Here is an 8938-nt window from a genome sequence, read left to right as displayed (position 1 = left end):
GTGTTTTTTTATAGCATTAAAGAATCATGAAGACACTAAATCATATTTCATTACCAGAAAAAATTCATATCCCAAATTCAACCACATAGTCCCTAATTTGTATTTGGTCTTTATTAATAGCAACAAAGTGCTGCATTTAGAGTAGACAAATTGTTCAGTTGTTTTTGAGTCATGTGTGTGACTAATCCTGTTTTTACTTTGGGGTTTTCTTGACAGAGGTTCTGGAGTGGTTTATTATTTAATTCTCCATCTCATTTTATAGATGATGAAACTGAGGCAAACAGAGTGAAGTGACTTGCCCAGGAATACTTAACTAGTAAGTGTCTGATGACAGATTTGAACTCAGAGTCTTCCTCTTTGTCTGGCATTCTAATCATTTCATCATCTAGCTAGGATGCCAAATCCAGTCTGAAATTTACTATCTACACAATGTTGAATAGCTCAATCTCTCTGAGCTTCAGTTTCCTCACCTGTAAAATAGATATAATGATACTTGTAATACCTACTTTGTAGTGGTTATCAAAGAGATTACAGTTATCAATGCATGTAAAGCATGTCACAAAGTTTTAATCACTATGTATCAGTTATTTATAAATATCTTTCTTTTCTAATCATTGTTCTCTTCCTTTTAAGTACACAATGTATTGTTTTCCCCAATCAATGAACTATGCTTCACATATGAGGAAGATGCTATTGCCAATACTTGCTCAAATTCTAGTTCTAAATTATTTTCTCAATGGCGATAATGGATCTTTCCCAGTTTCGATTCCTTTTTCTCAATAGCCCAAATTATGACCACTGAAACATTTTTAAAATTTAACATTGTCTTACATTCTTAATAACATTCCACATTTCCCTGTTTCCTTTGCAAAACTATTGTACCTTGTGAAAGAAATGGCAGAACATTAAATGTTGCCTTTGCATTATTCATGGAGAAACCTGGCTTAATATTGTGCCATATGAGGTAAAAGAAAATATTGATGAAAGAAGAAAAAAAAGAATTCTGAAATCCAAACCAATAGTACTTGTAATTAATTTTAGTAGGAATCATGACCTGGCACCTCACGAATCAGTCCATTTTATTCTTTATTATGTAATCTCAAAATATTCTTTAAGCCTCTTAGAAAGAATTTTGTAGTATTCATGGAAGATGTAGAGTTGGGAATTTGAGGGAAAGAAATCAACTTTTCTTACTTTTGTCTCATCCCAACATTCTTCTGATATTTTCATGGTATCCATTTCAGGCTAACTGGTTTGAACTTTGCTCATCTTATTTTTATTCAGATCTTCTACCAAATCTAGTTAAGTGAGTCAACAGTGAAAAGCAAAGGAAAAATATCACCACTAACAACAAAATCATAAAATATGGTAGGGTCATAAATTGAAGGGTCACTAATATTTAGAACTGATTTAAAAAAAAACTTGTATCTAGAGAGTGTATAAAGCACTTGTCATACATTTTCTCATTTGATCACTCAATAAGACAGCAACACAGTGAGGTGGGTGCTCTTATCCCCATTTTATAGATAAAACAGAAGCTCAATATTAACTTATGTTCCAAAGAACAAACAGCTAATAAGACTATTATTGTTGTCTCTTTGTAATAGATTTTATTGGTACTTCAAAAACATCCTACACAGCAGAAATTTAATTACTCTGTTTTGGCTCATTTCATCTGAACTTGCATGTCTATTTGCCATGGGAGACCCCAGGAGGACTATGAGCTTCTCAGCTACAGTAACTAAAGGGTCATGAGACCTTCCACCATTTTCAAGGTCTCAGGTCATCAGAGAAAAGAATTCACCTATAACTAATAATTCATATTCTCTGATGAATTTTAGAAATGAACTTGATATGAGTCATTAGGACAGTGGTTTATTCACTGGTTCTTGCAGTATATTCAGTTTAATACTAAAAAGGCTGTCAATTACTCATTGATATAAATTAGCTTTTTATATAGGCAGAATGTTGGGAGAAAATCTTTACAGACAGCACCATTGTGCTTTATGTTAATTCAAGTTAGAATCAAAAATGATGAGCAATTAATTTTACATCATGTTTATGCTTGAAAGACATGGAATTATCACAGGACCTTTTCTTGTAGATCAACTCATGATTCAATTGGTTCAAAACAGAATCTCCCTAGTGTTGTGTTAAAAGAGACACACACACATACACACTCACACAAGCAGATTTTCCTGTTATAAAGGCAAAACTGAAGGTTTCAATTATAAAGTAATGTCGTTAGGAGTTCAGAGTGGTTTTGCAATCCTGAAAGAATATGTGACCTATGATACTCCAAGGATAATCCAACATCCCCAAGGAAATTATGTAAGAGTTCCTCAGTTTTCCAGTAGTCCAAAGATGGGGTGAGACAAAAGGTGTTTGACTCAGAGAGAGAAAATTACAAGCAAATTTACTATTGTCATATTGTATTTGTTCTTATTGTCATATTGTATTTCTTATGTCAATGAAAGTAAATGTGATAGATGATCTCTGGAAAAAAAAAACAGTATAAATTATGACTTTACTTTCCCAGAGTCACATATTTTTATTCATTTTATTTTGATAAATAAGTAGCTTTCTTAAACAATTAACCTCATGAGGAAAGTCATAATGATGTCTAAAGTTCTTATGCACTTTTGAGAAATGAACATTTTTTCAAAAACCCATTTCATTCTTAACATTTACAGCATCACTTTAAAAATGTAATCTAAGATTAGGTTCTGATAATTATTGAGACAGGTGTGGGGGCTTTGATATTTATAATTCATTTCAACAAACATCTATAATATTAAGTGGACTGAGAATATAAAGATGAAAACAAATTTCTGTCCTCATACTCCTTACAGTTTATTAGTGGCAGAGGAGAAAAGGTATAGTTAGGTACAGTTGTCTTTGACAGTTGTTTTATTGATTTAGGACACAAAGAAAGGATATATGGCTCTAGGGATGTAATGAGGTTTAAAAATTGCTTATTTGATCCATGGCATAAGCAATGGATTTCCTCATTGGAACAAAAGCCCCTCCCATACAACACCCATCTTATCCTTCTCCACAAATACCCAGAGATTTAGGGAAATGGGCAGGCTTCATAGTATATCTGGTACAGTTGTATTTGACCCCTCTGTGCTGTTTGCATAGAGCATGGTCCAGAGGATGCTCTTAACATAGATCTGCCCTTAATAGCTAGGACTTACATCATTCAATCAACACATACTCATTAAACACCTTTCATGTTTCAAGCACTTAGGCAGATGTTGGGGTTGTAAAGTCAAAAATAATGTCCTCTGGTCTCAAGGAGCTTACATTCTATTGGGGAGATGACAATTACACACACACACACACACACACACACACACACACATATATATATATATATATATATAATTAAGTAGTGCATGAAAAGTTGAGGAAATATTTTATATTTGAGTTTTGAAGGAAACCAAAGATTCCAAGCAGCAGAGGGGAGAAGCATTCCAGCAGAGAATTAGTATGAAAGTCAAATATTGAGTATCTTATTTATGGACCCCAAATTAAGCAAGTTTGACTGGATCATAGAATATATGAAGCAGAGTAAGGTAAAATAAGGGCACTGATAGTTTGAAGTCAAGTTGGAAAGGATTTAAAGGCTTGAACAATTACATTTATATTTGATTCTGGAAGTAATTATGGGATCATTGGATTTTATTAAAAAGGGATATGGAAGAGTTTGATCTAGACTGTTAGGAAAATTCCTTTAGCAGTTATTTTTTAAGATAGGTTATATGGGGGAAGGGAGAGACTTGTGACCAAGAGCTCTTAAGAGGCCCTTGCAGTCGTTCAGACAGGAAATGATGAGAACCTAAACTGGGTTGGGAGCCGTGAGAACAAAACAGAAATCCAAGAGAGACGATAGGGATGTAGAAACAGGATTTGGCAACTGATTGTCTATGCCAAGTAAGAGAGAGTAAAAAATACCAAAGATAAAGTTAGGGTTCTAAATATGAGAAACTGAAAGGACATCAGGAGGAGTAGGGAAGTTCAGAATGCAGGTCTATTTTTGGAGAAAGATAATTAGTACAGTTTTGGATATATTGAATTTTAACTATCTATGTGCACACATATATATTCAAGTCAACACATTTTTATTATATGTGTGTAGGTATTGTCCCCTTCCATGTATATCTATATCTACAGGAAAAGGAGAGGAAAGAGAAGAGAATAAGCATTTATATGATGTCTATTAAGTTCCAGGTACTGTACTAAGGTGCTTTACAAATTTATCTCACTTTATCCTTACAAAAATCATGTGATATAGGTGCTCTTATTACCTCCATTTTACAGGAAGGGGACTGAATTAGTGAAAGATTAATTGACTCATCCAGGATTATGCAAGTAATCCTGTACATTTTGGAGTCTAGATTTGCACTCATGTCTTCCTGAGTCCAAGCCCTGTGCTCTATTTAAATGAGCCACCTAATGCATTGGTCCTGAACAACCCAGAGGGATATAGGAGAAAAAAAAAACACTATCCACATTCAGAGGAAAAACTGTGGGAGTGAAAACACCAAAGAAAAACAACTGCTTGACTACATGGGTCGAAGGGGATATGACTGGGGATGTAGACTCTAAATGAACACCCTAGTGCAAATACCAACAATATGGAAATGGATTCTGATAAAGGACACATGTGGAATTGTGCATTGGCTATGGGAGGGGAGGGAGTAATAGAAAATTATTTTTGTAATGGGGGGAAATGTTCAAAATTGACCAAATTAAAAAAAAAATAATAAAATATTTAAATGGGCCACCTAGTTAATGTTGGATTTCTCAAACATTAAGCTACCAGTTTTTATTTTTATTATTTGCTTTTTACTTATCTTTCTATTAGAATGGCTTAAGCTACATACCTATTTCTCTTAAAACTAGTTACAAATAGTTTTTTTTTAATGAAATCTTTATAGTAATTTGAAGTCTGGTAATCTTATGCCACTTTCATTGATAATTTTCTCTTTATTTCCCTTGAAATTTTGCTTTTTTGTTTCTTTAAATGAATTTTATCATTGTTTTGTCTCATTCTACAAAATATCTGCCTTGCAAGTTAATTGATTTATCACTAACTGTAAATTTAGGTAATATATCTTCTTATTATATTTGTACAAATCAAACATGATTAGTGGATTTTATTCTAATTATTTTTCTTCCTTTACTTGTTGTATTTTTTTCTGATTTTGTATTTATATAAATCTTGCATGGGACTGGATAGTTTAATTCTCAGACACCTTTATCTCCTGAGCTTGTGGTAGTCATTTTAAATTGAATTTTACTCATTTATTTATACATTAATCCTTTCATTTTATTTGTGTTAATGTTATGTAGACATGAGAGGGAATGTGGTATTATGGATAGAGAGCCATCCTAGAAACCAAGAGGACATGATGACGTCAAAATTCTGGCAGCTGTTGTCTCTGTTTTCCTGTTATCATATGATTATATCCTGCCAGGTCTCAGCCTTGAGTCACTCACTGTCTTCACTCTCTCTTGCATAATTGTTGCTGAACAAAGATGGAGAAAATCAAGCAATATTTCTGGCAGGGTCCTGGCTGGGTCCACTACAAATTTATTTTATATAATTTCATCTGTGCCTTCACTGCTGCTAGGTAATCCTATTATTGTAATCAACTCTTTATCATATTTTCCAGGATGATTCTTCCAAACCTTTTTATCCCTTCTCAAATATCCCATGGTTTCCCCCTCCTTCACTATTCTTTCAGCTTAAACTTTGCCTTTTATTTTACAGAAAAAAAATGGAGGCCATTCACCATGCTCTCTCTCTTCATATCCCATGTTTCAGATAACTTCTTCCTCCTATCTCCTCCTTCAATCTTATCTCACATGATATGATTTTATTTACTAACCCTTCTACTTGTTCAAGGCATCCAATTTCATCCCATATTTTCCAACAGATTGCCCCTCAGTCATCATGACTATCACTTATTTTCATTGTCTTCTTGTATAGTGGCCCATTTTTATGGCCATGTTCTTGTCACCTTATCCTGAAAAAAACAAAACAAAATTGTTTTCCATACCCATTAACTATTGCCCTGTACATTTCCTGCTTTTTGTAGCTAAAACCACTTCAAAAGAGCTTCCTACAATAAGATGTCTCCACTTCCTCTCCTCACTTCCTTTTTAACCCCTTACACTATGGCTCCCAACCCTTTTCATTTTCACCAAGACTGCTCTCCCTAAAGTTCTTAATGGTCTTATAATTGTGATATTCAACAGTCTTTCCTTAATCATGGTTCTTCTTGACTTCTTTGCAGATTTTGACAGTTAATCACCCCTTGATGTTTTCTTCTTTCTGCTTTTTTTTTTTCTAGATACTCTTCTCTCTTTCCTGTTTGCTCCATCTTAAGTTCTTTTCCTGGATCATCATCACAATCATACCATCTAGCCAACCCTACGTGTTCCTTGGCATTCTATTCTAAGACCTCTCTTTTCCCTAGCTGATCTCATCAGCTGATAAGCTAATCACCAGGTTATCATCTTCATGCTCATGATTTTAAAATCTACCTATTATACCCTAGTTTCTCTGCTGACTTCCAATTATAATTCTCCAACAATCTTTTAGATATCTCAAACCAAGGGTCCCATAGACATCTAAAAGTCAGCATGTCTGAAAGAAAAATTACCTTCCCCCTAAACCTGCCCTCTACCTTCCCTCTTACTGTAGAAAGCAGCACCATATTCATAGACCCTCAGGCTCAAAAACTAGGAATCATTCTCAACTTCTTATTAACTCCCACACATCAGCCTCTTGCTAAGGTATCCTAAATATCATTGCATCATCTCCTGAATATGATCCTTTCTCTCCTCTGACATTTCCTCTGTTCTAGTGCAGGTTCTCATCACCTTGCACCTTAATTACTGGAAGAGCTTTCTTTACTGGTGGTTGTGCTTGCTTTAGGACTCTCTCCACTCCAGTCTGTAATTTGGAGAAAACACATTATATTGGCAGAGAGAGCTTCCTCACCCTAGATGACACTATACTGATGAAACAGCAAGTCTAATGTCTATACTACATAGAAATATTTATTTTTAAAAGATTTGTTCCATAGGGCCCTTCTTTCTTGGCTGTCATCATCAGTTAGTCTGTCTCCCAGCCAACATTTTCATATATGCCTCCACAAGAGGAGGTTACCATAGCAACTGGAGTATAGGAAAAATAAATGGCTTCTTTTACAGAAAGAGGGTTACAGAGTTGATTTGGGAGTTGCAAAATAAATTGAAGAACCTATCTTATATCCATCCACTTTTTAGGATACATACCTTGGTCAATGGATATGGTCATTTTAGCCTTACTCCACTCATTATTCAAAGAAACCAGTGAATTTGTCTATGAAAGACAATGTCTTTAAAAGCCAAACCACTCTATATTAAATAAAAATTTGCTGGAAAATATGCTCTATGAGTGAATGGAATATGCTTGTACATATTGAAATGACGAAAAGGAAAGTTTCAGAGAAAAGTGTGAACTGATGCAGAGTGACTCCAGCAGAACTATGAGAATTTATACCATTATGATTTTGAAAAGTTTAAGAACTCTGATCAAAACAATGATCAATCATAATTACACCAATGATGAAGAATATTCCCTATCTCCTAACAGAGAGGCAACAGACTTGAGATCTAGAAAGACTCATCTTTTTTTGAAAATAGCCAATGTAGGAATTTATTTTGCTTGACTAAGTGTATTTCTTGACCCAGATTTTTTTAACTCTTAATGAGAAGAGACCAGATATGGGAGAGAAAAAAAAATCTTTGTCAATTAAAACAAAATAATTGAAAACATAAACTTAAGTCACTCACATGATTCTCTGGGGTGGGGAAAGAAATATAAAAAGAAAATGATCAAATTCTAACTGGGCTTGTTCTCCCATCACTAGACAGATATTATCCTGACAAGAAGCTAGACACATCCCCAAAAAGGTAATTTCATGCTTTCACTTTCATTTATTCATGCCTTCCATATTTATGAATATTATCGGTTAATCTTCAGATGTGAGTGGTCTCTCTCCTTTCCTTAGGTAACAGGGGCACAGATATCTCACAAAGGATGGTAGCATTCTAGATCTAGACCTGAAATGGACCTCAATGGCCATTTGTACAACCCCTTAATTTTAAAGACAAGGAAAAGGAGACAAATGGAAGTTAAGTGGTTCAATAAAGTGTCTGCACCATTTGTTGGAAAGTTATTATCCAGAGGACACACTGTGATTCTTCCTTCATTCTCTTCTTATATGAATTTCTCCTTCCTTCATTACTGAAATAATAAAGAATAAGGATAGAGGATCATAGATTTTATGATTTAGAAGTGTTCCTACAGATCATTAAGTAGAATCCTGAGGCAAAGAGAAGTTAGGTGACTTACCCAGGGCCAGTTAAGTGGTAAAATGAATACAGTGCTGGGCCTTTGGTCAAGACATCCTATGTTCTAATCTGGCCTCAGGTACTTAATGGCTATGCAGCTCTGGATAAATCACTTGACCTCTTTCTACCTTGGATGCATCATTTATAAAATGGGGATAATAATAGTAGTCACTTCACAAAGTTGTTTTGAGAATCAAATAAGATAACATTTATAAAGCTCTTACCATAATTCCTGTCACACAGTAGGCACTTTATCTCTTTCCCCCTTTCTTCCTAGTGTCTGAAGTTGAATTTAAATCTTTTTTATTCCAAATCAAGCACTTTATCAATGACACTATCTTATCTGTTCTAATGATCTGTCAAGGCATCCTAAGAGCATTGTCTTATAGTCCAATAAATGGTTGGTCATGGAAGAGGGAGTAGTGACCATGACACTCTTTAAATATTACATTTCTTCGCACTTTTACTCAGATAAAGACCCATAAATATTTCAGCAGTAAATCACTGACTGCCCAAAGACACG

The sequence above is a fragment of the Monodelphis domestica genome, chromosome 7 (assembly GCF_027887165.1).
Source record: "Monodelphis domestica isolate mMonDom1 chromosome 7, mMonDom1.pri, whole genome shotgun sequence".
In the NCBI taxonomy this organism is placed as follows: domain Eukaryota; kingdom Metazoa; phylum Chordata; class Mammalia; order Didelphimorphia; family Didelphidae; genus Monodelphis; species Monodelphis domestica.
The sequence above is the reverse complement of the archived record's forward strand: the minus strand, read 5'-3'. Positions refer to the sequence as shown.